The sequence below is a fragment of the Macaca fascicularis genome, chromosome 6 (assembly GCF_037993035.2).
Source record: "Macaca fascicularis isolate 582-1 chromosome 6, T2T-MFA8v1.1".
NCBI lineage: Eukaryota > Metazoa > Chordata > Mammalia > Primates > Cercopithecidae > Macaca > Macaca fascicularis.
Window position 1 is genome coordinate 178,794,244 of NC_088380.1, and position 19,553 is coordinate 178,813,796.

General features: G+C 45.0%; 1 long non-coding RNA gene and 1 pseudogene across 2 annotated transcripts in view; one reads left to right on the forward strand and one right to left on the reverse strand.

The window, feature by feature from the left end:
* Nucleotides 1–19,553, forward strand: part of LOC123574171 (uncharacterized) — a 93,019-nt gene that overhangs the window by 1,144 nt on the left and 72,322 nt on the right. For both annotated transcript variants that reach the window (XR_012414338.1, XR_012414337.1), the window contains exon 2: nucleotides 4,291–4,363. This is a non-coding gene — a long non-coding RNA (uncharacterized lncRNA). The remainder of the gene's footprint in view (nucleotides 1–4,290; nucleotides 4,364–19,553) is intronic.
* On the reverse strand, nucleotides 16,981–17,253 carry LOC135971073 (large ribosomal subunit protein P1 pseudogene; annotated as a pseudogene).

A 19,553-nucleotide genomic window follows, 5' to 3' on the forward strand; every position in this document is an offset into this window, starting at 1 on the left:
CACCACTCCACTGTACCCTGATAGAGCCAGACCTTGTCTCAAAAACGGGAAAAAAAAAATGCAGCAGCAACTCCCTCATATTAGCCAAGTGGGGATGTTGAGTCATTTTTTCTGGTTTGGACAATCATCAGGTTTTATCTTTTTATCTGTGTTTAGACCTGGTTATAGAGTGGTCTTGTATTTGTCTAGATCTATCATGGTCACAGAGTGACCTCGTCTGATGTTGATGTTCTTTGGAATTGTTTTTGTTCTACAGGAAAACACAAAGCCAAGCTATAAGGGCCAGGCTATGGTCTAGTAACATCATGGCGTGTCTGATTGTACCAGGCCAGCTTCCAGATATCAGAGCCTGCTTTTCACTTTCTCAAATTGTTTTTGCATTCTCTGCACCTATAAAGTGAAAGGGGCTGGATGACCTAGAAATCTTCCCATTACCAAGGACCAAGTTACAGTAATTTGCGTGCATTCAGGACACAGTATAAGTTCCCTGCAGGCAGACTTTGAAGTTGCATAGTCCTTACCTGGTGCTTTTCACCAAGGGAATTGAAAGAAAAGCAATAGGAAGAGCACAGAATTGGAAAGTTCTTGCCACTGTCCTGCTATCTGAATTTCACCTGGTCCCTTCCACTATGGCCCTTAGGACATTCATTAGTAGAACAAAGGAGTTAGATATGACCTCTGTTTCAGTTACCTATTGCAACACAACAAACCGCTCAAGACTCAGGAGCTTAGAATAACAATGGTTTATTATGATTTACAATTGTGTGGGCTAATCCGGGCTCAGCCCGGGCCCACATGGTATAAGCTGAGGTTACAAATTGGGCTGCAATCAGCTGGGATCGCATTCAAAATGACTTCATCCTCTAGGGCCTCTCCACCATGTGGCTTTTTATCATTCAAACGTCTGCATGGTGACTTGAGAAAGGACAAGCCCCTGTGAACAAATGCTTATCAAACCTCTGGTTGCACCACACTTGGTAAACCCATAGTTAGTGTAGGAAGGGATTGTACAGGGGTATAAAAACAGGCATGGGGTAGGAGTCACACCTGGATGTGACCCCTCACATACATATGTTTATCCTACACCATCTTTTTTACTGTTTTAAAAAATTGATAGTTTCAGGTTTTAAAAATCTGAATTTCCAGCTTTTCTTGAAAAATTAGAATATCTGACAATTAGATCTACATGGCAACAATATGCAGGGGTTAAAATAGCAACTACCTTTATTTAACCGTATATTCTATGGTTTTTCACAGTTGCCATCACTCCTTTTTGTCTTATATGTGCATGCTTCACTCATTTAAGTTGCATCCCTAACCTGTATAGATATTTGAGTTTGCATCCCCTGGCATTGGAACTGTCGTGGAGATAAATCAAGGTTTCTCTCCTTTTATTAAAATCATATCCCTGGGAGCATGGAGAGGGCCTGCCATCTCTGTGGCTGCACCATGATCTACCAAAAAAAAAAAAAAGAAAAGAAAATTGTATCCTGCCTTAAAAGGAAAAAAGTACCAATATTATTAGGTCAAATTCCAGGAGCTCAGTGGGGTTAAAAACTCATACGTAGTAATTAGCCAAGTATGGTGGCTCACACTTGTGGCTCCAACTACTTGGGACACTGAGGTGGGAGGATCACTTGAGTCTGAGAGGTTAAGGGTGCAGTAAGCCATGATTGCACCACTGTATTCCAGCCTGGGTGACAGAATGACCAGCTTGGGTACCAGACCAGCTTCCGTGACAAAACAAAACCCTGTCTCAAAACAACAACAATTTAAAAAAAAAAAAAAAAAAACCACTGTATATATGGTAAAAAGAAGTCTTATCCAAGGTATATAAGAGCCTAGCCGAGCCAAGGCTTTATCACCTTGCTCTCACCTCTTCTCAAACAAGAACTCAGGTGCTCTTATTGCTTCAGGCTTGATGGCAGCTGTTGATTAGATTTGGTCTTAGACAAAGGCAGAACACCTTGAGGCCCATTTCCCACAGTGTTTCAGATAGCTCTTGGCTGAGGTTTGCAAGACATGATCTTAACAAAGGGATTCCCCTGAGGTCCAGTTCAGAACCCAGAATTGCTTAGATTGTAGAAAGGCACAATGGTGCGTAACATAAACTATATACAATGTAACACTCCTGCTGGGGTCTCAGGACAGCACTCTGTAATCAAATACATTCTTCTGCAGCAGAACATGTGTGTGCCTGTCATCAATTTATAACCTCATAGCTCCAAATCTACCCTTCTTTTCCATGCTTGGAGATACTGGAGCAGGATCCTGTAAATATTTCTCTGGCAGCTGGCACTGTGTTTAACTCTGTCAGTAGAGAGCACTAGAGGAACACAGCAGAATGAAGGGCTTCTCATCCTGGTTCCAGTGTACTTTCTTTTCCTTCTTGCTCTGTGGCACATGGCAGCAAATGGCTTATAGAACCATCCCTTCCTCCCCACACACAAAGGGGGCTGGGACATTCAGAGGGTGGTGGCTTCCCAGTGAGTTTAGTGGCACCTCAGTAGGCAATTTCCTGCTTGCCAGCCTCGACCTGTAAGTGTTTTGTTTTGTTTTGTTTTTTAAATATATGGAGTCTTGCCCTGTCACCCAGACTGGAGTACAGTGGTCGTGACCTCAGCTCACTGCAACCTCTGCCTCCCGGGTTCAAGCAATTCTCCTGCCTCAGCCTCCTGAGTAGCTGGGATTACAGGCACACGCCACCAAGCCCAGCTAATTTTTTGTATCTTTAGTAGAGACAGGGTTTCACCATGTTGGCCAGGCTGGTTTTGAACTCCTGACCTCGTGATCCACCTGCCTTGGACTCCCAAAGTGCTGGGAATACAGGTGTGAGCCACTGCGCCCGGGCTTTTTTTGTTTTTGTGAGACAGAGTCTTACTCTGTTGCTCAGGCTGGAGTGCAGTGGCACAATCTCAGCTCACTGCAATCTCCGCCTCCCAGGTTCAAGAGATTCTCCTGCCTCAGCCTCCTGCAAGTAGCTGGGATTACAGGTGCATGCCACCACACCCAGCTAATTTGGGGGTTGTTTGTTTGTTGAGATGGAGTTTTGCCCTTGTCGCCCAGGCTGGAGTGCAATGGCGCAATCTCAGCTCACTGCAACCTCCGCCTCCTGGGTTCAAGCGATTTACCTGCTTCAGCTGCCCGAGTAGCTGGGATTACAGGCGTCCTCAACCACACCTGGGTAATTTTTTGTACTTTTAGTAGAGACAGGGTTTCACCATGTTGGTGAGACTGGTCTTGAACTCCTGACCTCAGGTGATCCACCCGCCTTGGCCTCCCAAAGTGCTGGGATTACAGGCGTGAGCCACCTTGCTGGGTCACAACCTGCTGTAACTCTTTTTTTTTTTTTTTTCGAGATGGAGTCTTGCTCTGTCACCCAGGCTGGAGTGCAATAGTGCGATCTCAGCTCACCACAACCTCTGCCTCCTGGGTTCAAGCCAGTCTCCTGCCTCAGCCTCCCAAGTAGCTGGGATTACAGGTGCATACCACCACGCCCAGCTAATTTTTGTATTTTGAGTAGAGACGGGGTTTACACCATGTTGGCCAGGCTGGTCTTGAACTGCTGACCTCATGATCCACCCGCCTCAGCCCCCCAAAGTGCTGGGATTACAGGTGTGGGCCACCATGCCCTGCCTGACCTCCTGTAACTCCTAAGCAAACTTTGTGCGGTGGTCCACAAGCAGCCTCTCTCCTGTGAGGTCTGAATCTCAGCCTAGGGGTGGGGGGTGGTGAATGAAGAGACTTCCAAGCTTGTCCCTTCCTCGGGCACTTGCTTAGCCCTAAAGTTATTGGCTATTCCCTGTAACTGCTAATTCTGTATTTTTTTTTTTTTTTTTTAAGACAGGGTCTTGCAATGTCACCCAGGTGGGAGTGCAGTGGCACAATGATAGCTCACTGCAGCCATGAAGTCCTGGGCTCAAGCAGTCCTCTCACCACAGCCTTCTGAGTAGCTGGGACCACAGGCACATGCCACCCCACACGCCTAATTATTTTTTTTTTAGTTTTTGTAGACACAGAGTCTTGCCAGGTTGCCAGGCTGGTCCTGAACTCCTGACCTCAAGTGATCCTCCTGCCTCAGCCTCCCAAAGTGCTGGGATTACAGGCATGAGCCACTGTGCCCTGCCCTGTTTCTTTACAGTTGTCTTTGCCCCCTTTGTACTTAGTCCTCCATAATAATTCTTTATGTTAAATTTTCCCAATGGAGTACATGGCGGAAGTGATGGGGTGTGAGTTCCAGGAGTAGATTATAAGAGTAATGTGGCTTCCTCTTTGCTCTCTTTCTCTCAGGTCGTTTACTCTGGAGGAAGTGAGCTGCCGGGTCATAGGGACAATCAAGCAGTCCTGTGGATGGGTCCATGTGGTAAGGAACTAAGGCCATCTGCCAACAACTAGCACTAACTTGCGAGGCCTATAAGTGAGCCGCCTTGGAAGTGGCTTCCCCGGCCCCATTCAATAGTCTTGACCTCATGAGAGACTCTGAGTCAGAACCACCCATCTAAGCCATTTCTGGATCCCTTACCCACAGAGACTATATGAGAGAATAATTTTTTTTTTTTTTTTTGAGAGGGAGTTTTGCTCTTATTGCCCAGGCTGGAGTGCAGTGGCGTGATCTCGGCTCACTGCAACATCCGCTTCCCGGGTTCGAGCGATTCTCCTGCCTTAGCCTCCCCAGTAGCTGGAATTACAGGCCCCCACCACCACACCCGGCTGATTTTTTGTATTTTTAGTAGAGATGGGGTTTTACCATGTTGGCCATGGCTGGTGTCGAACTCCTGACCTCAGGTGATCCACCTGCCTCAGCCTCCCAAAGTGCTGGGATTACAGATGTGCGCCACCTCGCCCGGCCAAATATTCTTATTTTAAACTACTAAGTGTTGAGATAATCTGTTACACAACAATAGATAACTAATAAAGACACCAAAACAAGAGCTACTTCAAAATACTAGACTCAGGGAGACCACTTTTTTTTTTTTAAATACTTTAAGTTCTAGGGTACATGTGCACAATGTGCAATTTGTTACATATGTATGTATATATGTGCCATATTGGTGTGCTGCACCCAATAACTAGTCATTTACATTAGGTATATCTCCTAATGCTATCCCTCTCCCCTCCCCCGTCCCCACAATAGGCCCTGGTGTGTGATGTTCCCCTTCCTGTGTCCAAGTGACCTCATTGTTTAATTCCCACCTATGAGTGAGAACATGCGGTGTTTGGTTTTCTGTTCTTGTGGTAGTTTGCTGAGAATAATGGTTTCCAGCTGCATCCATGTCCCTACAAAGGACACAAACTCATCCTTTTTTATGGCTGCATAGTATTCCATGGTATATATGTGCCACATTTTCTTAATCCTATCTGTCACTGATGGACATTTGGGTTGATTCCAAGTCTTTGCTATTGTGAATAGTGCTGCAATAAACATACGTGTACATGTGTCTTTATAGCAGCATGATTTATAATCCTTTGGGTATATACCCAGTAATGGGATGGCTGGGTCAAATGGTATTTCTAGTTCTAGATCCTTGAGGAATCGCCACACTGTTTTCCATGATGGTTGAACTAGTTTACAGTCCCACCAACAGTGTAAAAGTGTTCCTATTTCTCCACATCCTCTCCAGCACCTGTTGTTTCCTGACTTTTTAATGATCGCCATTCTAACTGGTGTGAGATGATATCTCATTGTGGTTTTGATTTGCATTTCTCTGATGGCAAGTGATGATGAGCATTTTTTCATGTGTCTGTTGGCTGTATAAATGTCTTCTTTTGAGAAGAGTCTGTTCATATCCTTTGCCCACTTTTTGATGGAGTTGTTTGCTTTTGTCTTGTAAATTTGTTTGAGTTCTTTGTAGGTTCTGGATATTAGCTCTTTGTCAGATGAGTAGACTGCAAAAATTTTCTCCCATTCTATAGGTTGCCTGTTCACTCTGATGGCAGTTTCTTTTGCTGTGCAGAAGCTCTTTAGTTTAATTAGATCCTATTTGTCAATTTTGGCTTTTGTTGCTGTTGCTTTTGGTGTTTTAGACATGAAGTCCTTACCCATGCCTATGGGTTGGCTCAGCTGGTCTCGAACTCCTGACCTCAGGTGATCCACCCACCTCAGCCTCCCAAAGTGCTGGGATTACAGACATGAACCACCGCACCCAGCCAGTGATTTTTATTTTTTATTTTTTTATATTGTCACTGGAGAAATTCATTTTCTCAATTTCTGGGGAGCATACCAAAATTGCTTTACTAATATTTACTAAATGACGATTAAGTATACCTGTGTAGTAGAGACAACCCTATATGCTTACCTACTTCATTTCCCTTTTTTGGGGTATAAAGTTTTGAAAAGTACATTGTGCAGGCTCCCTTGCAGCTTCTAGGGCTGAGAGTGTAAGAACTGACCAGTGAACAATGAGCAGGAAGAATGTACTTCTGAGATTCGGCAGTGACTCACTGACGAGCCTCCCCTGTATGCCCACTCTTCCCCAGCAATGCTGGACACCACAAACTCCAGATGGTATAACTATAACATGGAGGGCTCATGGACTCAGATTGGACTTCCCATGAAAAAGATGTTTTAAGCCACCATGTTTCTAGGAAGTGGACACATAGTGTCAGTTTGCCCAAGCTGAGCTACATTTCCCTGAATTATTTTCCTCTGTGTTTCTGTTTAGAGCCACTAGAGAGACTGTCATGCAGGATTTGGAGCATGGAGGTGAAGCATGAGTCATTCTGTAGCCCATATACATTGCTGGTGATAGGCTGACTCCCTGCTTGGTATGAGGTAGTGGCTTGGTCTGTTAATTGCTCTATCTTCCCTTGGAGCCTCCTTCAGCTCCTCTGATTCCTGGGCCATGTGTGTGTTTCACTCTGTGACAATAGGCTCCAGCCTCTGCATGACACCCATATCACCCAGGTCAAAGGGGACAAGCACTCATGTAAGTTTCAGTCCCCCTGTCCTCATGGGCTTCCATTCATGCCAATGCCTGCTCCCTTCCACTTCATATCCATCTTCTCTAACTAATTCTAAGATCCAGCAGTGGCTGTGAAGACAATAGCCTTACAGGGACAGCTTAACTAGATTTACATTTATAGAAGGTCAACTCCTTGGGAAAAAAAATCCCTTAATATACTCTTGTTGGTTCTAATTCTTTGGCTGAATTTTGGCTGATAGGCAGGGTTAATCTGCTACTGTGGCACAGCATATTCTTTTTTTGAGAGGGTCTTGCTCTGTTGCCCAGACTGGAGTACGGTGGGTGTGATCTCAGCTCACTGTGGCCTCAACCTCCCAGTCTCAAGTGATTCTCCCACCTCAGCTTCCCCAGTAGCTGGGATTATAGGCGCACACTACTGGTCCTGGATAATTTTGTATTTTTTTGTAGAGACGGGGTTTTCCCATGTTGCCCAGGCTGGTCTTGTATTCTTGGGCTCAAGCAATCCTCCTGCCTCGGCCTCCCAAAGTGCTGGGATTACCTGGCCAGCATATTCTATTCTAATACAACTTGTCTCTACTCTTTCACTTGGGGGTATCTTATTTAACCTGATAAGCACTAACCCTTCAGTGATAGAGTTCTCCTGAGATCTGGTTGTTTAAGTGTGTGGCGCCTCCCCTCTCTCTTCCTCCTGCTCTGGTAGTGTAAGACACCTCCTCTCCCTTAGTCTTCTGCCATGACTGTAAGTTTCCTGAGACCTTCCCGGAAGCTGAGCAAATGCCAGCATCATGCTTCCTGCACAGCCTGCAGAACGGATGAGCCCATTAAACTTCTTTTCTTTATAAATTACCCACTTTCAGGTATTTTTTTATAGCAGTGTGAGAATGGACTAATACAAGTACTAACATCTATAAAAATAAAACCTAAAAATAAAGTTGATGCAGAATTCCTTCTGTCTCATTCCAGCAACAAGTAATATTTATACACAGATATGTAAACTTTTAAAAATTATTTATTGGCTGGGCGCGGTGGCTCACACCTGTAATCCTAGCACTTTGGGAGGCTGAGGTGGGCGGATTACCTGAGGTCAGGAGTTCGAGACCAGCCAGGCCAACATGGTGAAACCCCCTCTCTACTAAAAATACGAAAATTAGGCAGGCGTGGTGGCGCATGCCTGTAATCCCAGCTACTCAGGAGGCTGAGGCAGAAGAATTGCTTGAGCCCGAGAGATGGAGGTTGCAGTGAGCAGAGACTGTGCCACTGCACACCAGCCTTGGTGGCAGAGGGAGACTCTGTCTAAAAAAAAAAAAGAAAAAAGTTATTTATCAATGTAAAAGATGTAGCTCTAGTATAATTCTATGTCTATGTTTAATCATTGCCAAAATTTTAATTTTATTGCTTGATGTATAGTATTTAATAATGATTATAACAACTTGATCCAGGAGGACTTTTTGGCTAACATTTAGAGGCTGTGATCACAGAAAATGAGAATTACAACACAAAAGAAAATTGTGGCCAGGCACAGTGGCAGGCGGATCACTTGAGGCCAGAAGTTTGAGACCAGCCTGGCCAACATGGCGAAACCCTGTGTCTACTAAAAATACAAAAATTAACTGGATGTGGTGGCAGACGCCTGTAGTTCCAGCTACTCCAGAGGCTGAGGCAGGAGAATCGCTTGAACCCAGGAGGCAGAGGTTGCAGTGAGTCAAGATCATGCCACCGCCCTTCAGCCAAGGCAAGAGAGCGAGACTCTAGCTCAAAAAAAAAAAAAAAAAAAAAAAAATTTCAGACATAATAAATAATAGGATATTTAAAAATAGGATAAAAATATTTGGGGAAAATGGAATGAAAATATAAGTTCAGGGACAAAAAAAGAATGGTATAAGATTTCCACCTGGCCAGGCACAGTGGCTCATGCTTGTAATCCCAGCACTTTGGGAGGCCAAGGCAGGTGGATCACCTGAAGTTGGGAGTTTGAGATCAGCCTGGCCAACATGTTGAAACCCCGCCTCTACTAAAAGTACAAAAAAAAGATTTCCACCTATTAGAAAAGAACTTTTTATATCATTTTAAAAGAACAATGACAAAATTGCTATTACATTTAGATTTCATTGTGAAGATAATGGAACAATTTTATTTTTAAGTGTCAATACTTATAAATATGCAGAATGTTATATTATTTTCAATGATTTAAATTTATGCTGAAACATTTTATATGTCAATTTAAGAAATGAGGAATTACATAATTTTCTAATTTCTTCTGGGGGTACATAAACACAAAAGGTTAAAGATCACTACTCTAGAGCACTATGGTGACTACAGAAAGGGCCTGGTACTCTGAGGGCCAGAAGCTCAAGTTTGCTGTGTCGAACAAGACTAAACATCTGCCAAGAATTTCTGGTCATAGATGTGAAAGAATTGGACTTGAAAAATACCTCCCCTCAGCTGGGTGCGGTGGCTCATGCCTATAACCCCAGCACTTTGGGAGGCCGAGGCGGGTGGATCACCTGAGGTCAGGAGTTCAAGACCAGCCTGACCAACATGGAGAAACCCCATCTCTACTAAAAATACAAAAAATTAGCCGGGCATGGTGGTGCATGCTTGTAATCCCAGCTGCTTGGGGGGCTGAGGCAAGAGAATCACTTGAACCCAGGAGGCGGAGGTTGCAGTGAGCTGATCGCGCCATTGCACTCCAGCCTGGGTGACAACAGCAAAACTCCGTCTCAAAAAACAAAAATGTCCCCTCAATACTGACAAAGACATACCAGTTAAAATAACCATCAGATAGCCAATCTATTTGTCCCACTCTCTACTCAGGTAGCTCCATGCTACTAAAGGGCTTTTAACAATCTGACTTCAATACACCTTTCTTGTTTTTGTTTGTTTGTTTGTTTTTTGTTTATTTTGAGACAGAATCTCAACCTGTGGCTCAGGCTGGAGTGAAGTGGCATGATCTCGGCTCACTGCAACTTCAGCCTCCCAGGTTCAAGCGATTCTCTTGCTTCAGCCTCCCAAGTAGATGGGATTACAGGCACACGCCACCATGCCTGACTAATTTTTGTATTTTTAGTAAAGATGGGGTTTCACCACATTGGCCAAAGTGGTCTCAAACTCCTGACCTCAGGTGATCCGCCTGCCTCGGTCTCCCAAACTGCTGGGATTACAGGTGTGAGCCATGATGCCCCGCCTCAATATACCTTTCTAATCTCATTTTCTGCTACTTTCTCCCACTTCATGTTCTGGCTGCTCATATTTTTCTAAACAGATCACTGTCCCTCACAGCTCATGCCTTCATGCTTGCTTGCCACTCTCTCAGGCAGTGCAGAATTCAGCAATCATGGTGTGAACTGTTTGGGCTAGAGCCTATCCCAGGCCTTTCTATAGGCTCTAAACAGCATGGAGAACTCCAAGGACAGTCATGCGCTGCATAATAGCATTTCGGTCCACAATGGACCACATACACAACAGTGGTCCCATAAGATTATAACGGAGCTGAAAAACTCTTGTCACCTAGTGACATTGTAACATCATAGTGCAATCTATTAGTCACATGTTTGTGGCGATGCTGATATAAACATACTGCCCTGCCAGTCAAATAAAAGCATTGCACATACAATTTTATATAGTACATAATATTTGATAGTGATAACAAATGACTCTTACTGGTTTATATATTTACTATATATATGTATATATACTTTTTTTTTCTTTTCTTTTTCTTTTCTTTTTGTTTTTAAAACGGAGTCTTGCTCTTTGCCCAGGTTGGAGTGTGGTGGTACGATCTTGGCTCACTGCAGCCTGTGCCTCCCAGGTTCAAGCGATTCTCCTGCCTCAGCCTCTTGAGTAGCTGGGATTACAGGTGCGTGCCACCACACCCGGCTAATTTTTGTATTTTTGGTAGAATCAGGGTTTCACCATGTTGGCCAGGCTGATCTCGAACTCCTGATGTCAAGTGATCTGCCCACCTTTGCCTCCCAAAGTGCTAGGATTACAGGTGTGAGCCACTGCACCCGGCCTTTTATAATTTTTTATTTTATTTTATTTTATTTTATTTTTATTTATTTATTTATTTTTTGAGACGGAGTCTTGCTCGTCGCCTAGGCTGGAGTGCGGTGGCGCAATATCAGCTCACTGCAGGCTCCGCCCCCTGGGTTCATGCCATTCTCCTGCCTCAGCCTCCTGAGTAGCTGGGACTACAGACCCCTGCCACCGCGCCCAGCTAATTTTTTGTATTTTTCAGTAGAGACGGGGTTTCACCATGTTAGCCAGGATGGTCTCAATCTCTTGACCTCGTGATCCACCTGCCTCAGCCTCCCAAGGTGCTGGGATTACAGGCGTGAGCTACCGCACCCGGCCCTTTTATCATTATTTTAGAGTGTACTACTTATTAACAAAAAAAAGTTAACTGTAAAACAGCCTCAGGCAGGTCCTTCAGGATGTATTCCAGAAGAAGGCATTGTTATCTTAGGACATGACAGCTCCATGCATGTTATTGCTCCTGAAGACCTTCCAGTGGTACAAGATATGGAAATTGGAAAACAGTGATATTGACGATCCTGACCCTGTGTAGGCCTCAGCTAATGTGTGTGTTTGTGTCTTACTTTTTAACAAAAAATATGTGAAAAGTAAAATCAAAGACAAAAAAATTTTTAAATAGAACAAAGCTTATAGAATAAGGAGATAAAGAAAGAAAATGTTTTTGTGCAGCTATACCATGTGTTTATGTTTTAAGCTAAGTGTTATTACAAAAGTCAAAAAGATTTTAAAAATTAAAAAGTTTACAAAGCAAAAAAATTTACAGTTAAAGTTCAGTTAACTTATTATTGAGAAAGAAAAATAAATTTAGTGTAGCTTAAGTATACAGTGTTTATAAAGTTTGTGAAAATAAAGCTTTAAAGTTGTTGGATCTTTAAAAATATTTTAAGTCGCCAGGCGCGGTGGCTGATGCCTGCAATCCCAGCATTTTGGAGGCCAAGGTGGGCAGATCACGAGGTCAAGAGATCGAGACCATCGTGGCCAACATGGTGAAACCCTGTCTCTACTGAAAATACACAAATTAGCTGGGCGTGGTGGCACCTGTCTGTAGTCCCAGCTACTCGGGAGGCTGAGGCAAGAGAATCCTTTGAACTTGGGAGACAAAGGTTGCAGTGAGCCGAGATGGCACCACTGCACTCCAGCCTGGCAAAAGAGCGAGACTCCATCTCAAAAATGTGTGTGTGTGTGTGTGTGTGTGTGTGTGTGTGTGTATTTTAAGTCTTGGCTGGGCGCAGTGGCTCACACCTGTAATCCCAGCACTTTGGGAGGCCGAAGTGGGCGAATCACTTGTGGTCAGAAGTTCAAGACCAGCTTGGCCAACATGTTGAAACCCTGTATCTACTAAAAATACAAAAATTACCTGGGCATGGTGGCACACGCCTGTAGTCCCAGCTACTTGGGAGACTGAAGCAGGAAAATTGCTGAAATCCAGGAGGCAGAGGGTTGCAGTGAGCCAAAATTGCACCACTGCACTCCAGTCTGGGAGACAGAGCAAGACTCTGTCTCACAAAAAAAAAAAAAAAAATTAAGTCTTGAAAGACATTTGCCAATGATCTGAGTCGTGTAATATATAGTTGCAATTTTTGTTTTTTAGATTATAGATTGACTTTATTCTTGTTTTGTGAATGACTGGGAGAGACTAGAGACCAGATTTTTCTTTTAACTATTGATATTTATTATAGATTAATTGTCTCTTTTATGGTCCTATATCTAACTTACTTCAGATGGCACAAATGACCCCATGACTGTTAGATCTTCAGTGTAAGATGTTCTGTATACCTTCCCTCTCCACACAAAATAAAGTCCACCTTGACTAATCAAATCGTTATAATTATAGTAGTTTACAGTAATGTCTTATAGTGTACAGTAATGTATACTACCAGGCCTTCATATTCAGTCACCCCTCACTTTTGACTCACCCAGAGCAACTTCCAGTTCTGCAGGCTTCATTCATGGTAAGTGAGCTATGCTGGTGTACCATTTTTTATCTTTCATACGGTATTTTTACTGTACCTTCTCTATGTTTAGATATACAAATTCTTACCATTGTGTTACAATTACCTACACTATTCAGGACAGTAACATGCTGTACAGGTGTGTCGCCTAGCAACTATAGGCTGGACCACAGAGGTTTCTTATCTTTCGGCTTCCCTGGGCCACACGTGAAATACACTAACACTAACAATAGCTAATGAGCTTAAAAAAAAAAAAAAGAAAGAAAGAAAATAAAATCACCAGGAAATCTCATACTGTTTTTTAAGTTTATGAATTTGTGTTGGGCAGCTTTCAAAGCTGTCCTGGGCCACATGCGGCCTGCAGGCCACGGGTTGGACAAGCTTGCTGTACCACGTCATCTAGGTATGTAGTAGGCAATACCATCGAGGTTTGTGTAAGCGCACTCTATGATGTTCATACAATGATGAAATTCCCAAATGATGTGCATCTCAGAATGTATTCCTGTCATTGACACATAACTGTACTGATAAATTTATCCTAAGGAATATCATAAATATTTCTAAATATCCTATTCTGAAGAAACAAGGTAGTGGAAAGTCGGCAAAAGGAGGACGTGGTCTGGAGATTTCTTTTTTTTTTTTTTTTTTGAGACGGAGTCTCGCTCTGTCGCCCAGGCTGGAGTGCAGTGGCCGGATCGCAGCTCACTGCAAGCTCCGCCTCCCGGGTTTATGCCATTCTCCTGCCTCAGCCTCCCGAGTAGCTGGGACTACAGGCGCCCGCCACCTCGCCCGGCTAGTTTTTTTGTATTTTTTAGTAGAGACGGGGTTTCACCGTGTTAGCCAGGATGGTCTCGATCTCCTGACCTCGTGATCCGCCAGTCTTGGCCTCCCAAAGTGCTGGGATTACAGGCTTGAGCCACCGCGCCCGGCCGGAGATTTCTTGACGAACTAGATTCTAGCTCCTAAAACACGGAATTTATGTGACTAAGGTTTCAGATATTAATCCCAATGGATTTTGTTTGTATATTCAGGTATGGCTTTGTGCTGATGGCCTTATTCTGCTTTCCCCCATCTGAATGGGAGTCATTTGCCTGCCTTCTGCCTTTTTTTTTCTCTGTACTCCAAGAGCTTTGTAACCAGTAGGGGCTCAGAATGACCGAACTTGGAGCAAAGTACATGTACAAGGAGTCTTGTCTATGTAGCAGAATGTTAAAATGAGACTCTTTCAATGCTGAGTGTCAGCTGTGGCACCAAAGCCGAAAACAATAGAACCATTTTAACGCAAAGCCTTAGATCAAGTTGGAAGACCAACAACCTTCCAAAGAAGGTTGTGAAAACACCATTTCTGCCAGCTAATCAGCTCATCACCCACTTTGAGAGTGCACAGGAGAGGCCTGGAGACTGATTGCAGAGATGGGAGAGGATTTAGAGAATTCTTCCCAGTGCTGCCCATATGTGCTTCAAGGGGCCTCCAGAGAACCACTCTGAGATACTGATGTATGTCCCCTAGAGTTTGGGGAACATAGGGACTGGTTCTTCATTCATGTCTGAAAAAGTAAGTCTGTTACACAAAAGGGGCCCAATCTAGACCCCAAGAGAGGGTTCTTGGATCTTGTGCAAGAAAGGATTTGGGCAAGTTCTTAAAATGAAAGCAAGCTTATTAGAGGAGTAAAGAAACAAAAGAATGACTGTTCCATAGACAGAACAGAGTATGAGGTGCTTGACTAAGTACACTTATAGTTAATTTTTGATTATATGTTAAATAAGGAGTGGATTATTCAGGAAAGGGACAGGGATTCCCTGGAATCGAGGGTTCCTCCCACTTTTTTTTTTTTTGAGATGGAGTTTCGCTCTTGTTGCCCAGGCTGGAGTGCAATGGCACGATCTCGGCTCACCACAACCTCTGCCTCCTGGGTTCAAGCGATTCTCCTGCCTCAGCCTCCAGAGTAGCTGGGATTACAGGCGTGTACCACCACACCTGGCTGATTTTGTATTTTTAGTAGAGACAGGGTTTCTCCATGTTGGTCAGGCTGGTCTCAACTCCCAACCTCAGGTGATCTGCCTGCCTCAGCCTCCCAAAGTGTTGGGATTACAGGTGTGAGCCACCATGCCCAGCCCCTCCCACTTTTAGACCATATAGGGTAATTTCTGGATGTTACCATGGCATTTGTAAACTGTCATGGTACTGGTAGGAGTGTCTTTCAGCATGCTAATGCATAATAATTTGTGTATAATGAGCAGTGAGGATGACTGGAGGTTGCTTTCGTCACCATGTTGGATTTGGCAGGTCTTGGCCAGCTTCATCATTGCATCCTATTGTATCAGCAGGGTCTTCATGACCTGTATCTTGCCCTGCTGACCTCCTGTCTCATCCTGTGACTAAGAATGCCTCACCTCCTAGGAATGCAACACAGCAGGTCTCACCTTTATTTTAGCCATCCCCTATTCAAGATGGAGTCGTTCTGGTTCAAACACCTCTGACAAGTCTGTGGGCCAAAGGCTGAGTGAGAACATTGTGTGACATGAGAGGAAAAGGACGTATCCTGGGAAGGCCTGGACTTCCAAGTTTCTGAGGGACAAAGATGCATGTTTTGTGTAGACCAGTTATGGATTCCACAACAAGACCGTCTCGAAATAGTGACTGACCAAGAGGATCACATGGAGGGGCAAGGTGATCCAAACAAGTGTTCCCTGAGGCGTACAAGGGGAAGAGACTTCAGTCAGCTATCCAGAGGAGGTGTCTTTTCTCTCCAGGAACAACAGCAACCCCCAAAAGTGTTCCGTAAGAGAAGATACCGGCATTTGACATGAAACAACTAAAAGATAAAGGTGCCAGATTATAACTGGTCAAGACATTTTCTTCCCTGCCTGGGGTTGGGTTCCCCAGAAGCAGACTGTGAGATGAGGATATTGTATAAGGGCTTCAGTGCTCCCAGGAGAAACCCACAGGGTGAGGGGGGAAGCCAGAAAGGAAAAGGGAAAAAGCTAAGAAGAATTGCAGTCTCGGGCAGAATTCCACAAAGGGGAGCTTGAGCCTGATCCTGCGTGGGTGCTCCAGAATGGAAGTTTGGCCTGAAGCAAGATTGGTCAGTCAATTCCCAGGCAGTTCTGGCCCTCTGTGCCTTCAGGCAACCTCCAAATGGAGAGTAAAGTCTTTCCGGGCTGGGCACGGTGGCTCACACCTGTAATCCCAGCACTTTGGGAGGTCGAGGCAGGCAGATCACCTGGGGTTAGGAGTTCAAGACCAGCCAACATGGGGAAACCCATCTCTACTAAAAATACAAAAATTAGGCTGGACATGGTGGCTAACGCCTGTAATTTCAGCACTTTGGGAAGCTGAGGCAGGCGGATCATGAGGTCAGGAGATCGAGACCATCCTGGTCAACACAATGAAACCCCGTCTCTACAAAAAAAAAAATACAAAAAATTAGCCGAGTGTGGTGGCGGGTGCCTTAGTCCCAGCTACCGGGAGCCTGAGGCGGGAGAATGGCATGAACCCGGGAGGCGGAGCTTGCAGTGAGCCGAGATTGCGCCACTGCACTCCAACCTGGGCAACAGAACGAGACTCTGTGTCAAAAATAATAATAATAATAATAATAATACAAAAATTAGCCAGGCATGGTGGCAGGTGCCTGTAATCTCAGCTACTCAGGAGGCCGAGGCAGGAGAATCACTTGAACCTGGGAAGCGAAGGTTGCAGTGAGCTGAGATTATGCCACTGCACTCCAACCTGAGTGACAGAGCAAGACTCCGTCTCAAAAAAAAAAAAAGAGTAAAGTTTTCCCTTGGTATCTGCGGATTGGTTCCAGGATCCCCACAGATACTAAAACCCTCAGATGCTCAAGTCCCTTATATAAAAGGGCATAGTATTTACATATAACCTATGCACATCCCCCATACACTTTAAATCATCTGCAGATTACCTATGCTGTGACACCTAATACACTGTAAATGCTATGTAAAATTGATTGAGAGCTGTCTTAGATACTTTTAGGTTCATATTACAAAAGAGATTTCATCAAAAAGACCAAAGCCCGTGTCCTTATCAGACTCCTCAGATTCTCTTTTCTTTAGTTCTCAGCAGTGGTGGAGGGGGCAGGACTTCCTACAAGTGCAGTACCACCTCCTAGCGCAGGTCCTCCAGCCCCTGCATTGCAGATGAAGCTCCCGATGTTGACATTGGCCTGGGCTTTTGCCAACAAGCCAGGCCAAAAATGTTCCACGTTTACACCAGCTGCTTTCCTGAGCGCCTTGGTCTTATTCTCTGTGACGGTCACCTCATCATCATTGTGCAGCATGAGGTCCAGGTAGATGATGCAGCTGAGCTTGGAGACAGAAGCCATAATGCCACAAGTGTGGGGTGGGCCCTGCTGGCACATTGCTGGTCACCGGATGAAGTGAGGGCCTCACCCCAACACAGCCTAGCTTCCTCAGAAGGACTGAGCACCTTGGCCACAGCTGGAGAAAGGAGGTGTTTGTTTTGTTTTGTTTTGTTTTGTGTTTTGTTTTGTTTTGTTTTTTGAGACAGAGTTTCACTCTTGTCGCCCAGGCTGGAGTGCAATGGCACGATCTCCACTCGTCACAACCTTCACCTCCCAGGTTCAAGCGATTCTCCTACTTCAGCCTCCCAAGTAGCTGAGATTACAGGCATGCGCCACCATGCCAGCTAATTTTTTGTATTTTTAATAGAGACAGGGTTTCTCCGTGTTGGTCAGGCTGGTTTCGAATTCCCCACCTCAGGTGATCCACCCACCTCAGCCTCCCAAAGTGCTGGAATTACAGGCATGAGCCACCGCGCCGGGCCAGGAGGTGTATTTTTTAATTTGTATTTTTTATTGTTGTATTGTTGCTGTTGGCAGTATTTTTTATGTGTGGGTGGAGGCAGATCCTGAGGATGCAGAGGGCTGACTGTAGTTGGTATGGGACATTAGAAAGGAGAGCACCTGAGGCCAGGTGCGGTGGCTCAGGCCTGTAATCCCAACACTTTGGGAGGCCGAGGCGGGTGGATCATGAGGTCGGGGGATCGAGACCATCCTAGCTAACATGGTGAAACCCCTTATCTTCTAAAAATACCCAAAAAAATCAGCCAAGTTTGGTGGTGGGCACCTGTAGTCCCAGCTACTCGGGAGGCTGAGGCAGGAGAATGGCGTTAACCTAAGAGGCAGAGCTTTCAGTGAGCGGAGATCACACCACTGTACTCCAGCCTAGGCGACAGAGCAAGACTCCATCCCAAAAAAAATAAAAGAGCACCTGAAAGCCAGGAAGAAGGAATTTATAAACAGGGATCTGGGTGGAACATTAACAGTGTCTGTTACAGATCATGCCATGCACTGCTCAGGTTTCCTCACATCAGGTCTCCTCACATCTTACATTAACTTCGTTCTGTCACAATTTCTAGCACAAAACTTAGAGGAGGAGGATAGAGGGATGAGCTTCAGCCCTGGCTGCCGCAGTGATCTCAGGCTATACATAATCATATTCATCATCTTCCTCTCTGAGTGTTCTAGGTTCCTCACACCCTTGACTTAACACTTCTGCTATTCTTGATGGCTTGTCTTATGGGATGTCCCACACCTTCATCCTGAGGGATGTGAGGCTTAGGATCCTCACGCCCGTATCCAGCTGGGATTGCTGTAATTGGCCATTCACCATTACAACCATCATGGGAGCCAGGTGCAATGGCTCACACCTATAATCATAGTACTTTTGGAGGCCAAGGTGGGAGGGTTACTTGAACCCAGAAGTTTGAGACCAGCCTAGGCAATATGATGAGACCTGCTCCCTACAAAAAAATTTTAAAATTAGCTGGGCATGTGCCTATAGTCCTAGCTACTTGGGAGAGTGAAGTGGGAGGATCACTTGAGCCCAGGAGTTTGAGGCTGCAGTGAGTTATGAATGAGTTATGATTGCACAATTCCAGCCTGGGCAACAGAGTGAGACCCTGTCTCTTAAAAAACAGACAAAACTGGCCGGGCGCAGTGGCTCAAGCCTGTAATCCCAGCACTTTGGGAGGCCGAGATGGGCGGATCACGAGGTCAGGAGATCGAGACCATCCTGGCTAACACGGTGAAACCCCGTCTCTACTAAAAAATACAAAAAACTAGCCGGGCAACGTGGCGGGTGCCTGTAGTCCCAGCTACTCGGGAGGCTGAGGCAGGAGAATGGCGTGAACCCGGGAGGCGGAGCTTGCAGTGAGCTGAGATCCGTCCACTGCACTTCAGCCTGGGCGGCAGAGCGAGACTCCATCTCAAAAAAAAAAAAACAAAAACACAAAACCGCCGTGGGAGTACTAGGCTCATGAAGGCTAGTACCACTAAGGGAACATACCTTTACCTCAGTCCCAGCCTCACTCATAGCCCCTCTTCAGCTTTCATAACGATGTATCTCATCCACCTGGGCTTCTCTATGAGACCCTTCTGTTCTATTTCTGCCTCATTTCCCTTCAGCAGTCTCCATGTCTGTATTGATTTCCCATCACTACTGCAACAAATTACCTAGAACTTGGTGGCTTAAAACAACAGAAATTGGCCGGGTGCAGTGGCTCACGTCTGTAATCCCAGCACTTTGGGAGGCCTAGGTGGGCAGATACCTGAGCTCAGGAGTTCGAGACCAGCCTGGCCAACATAATGAAAACCCTTCTCTA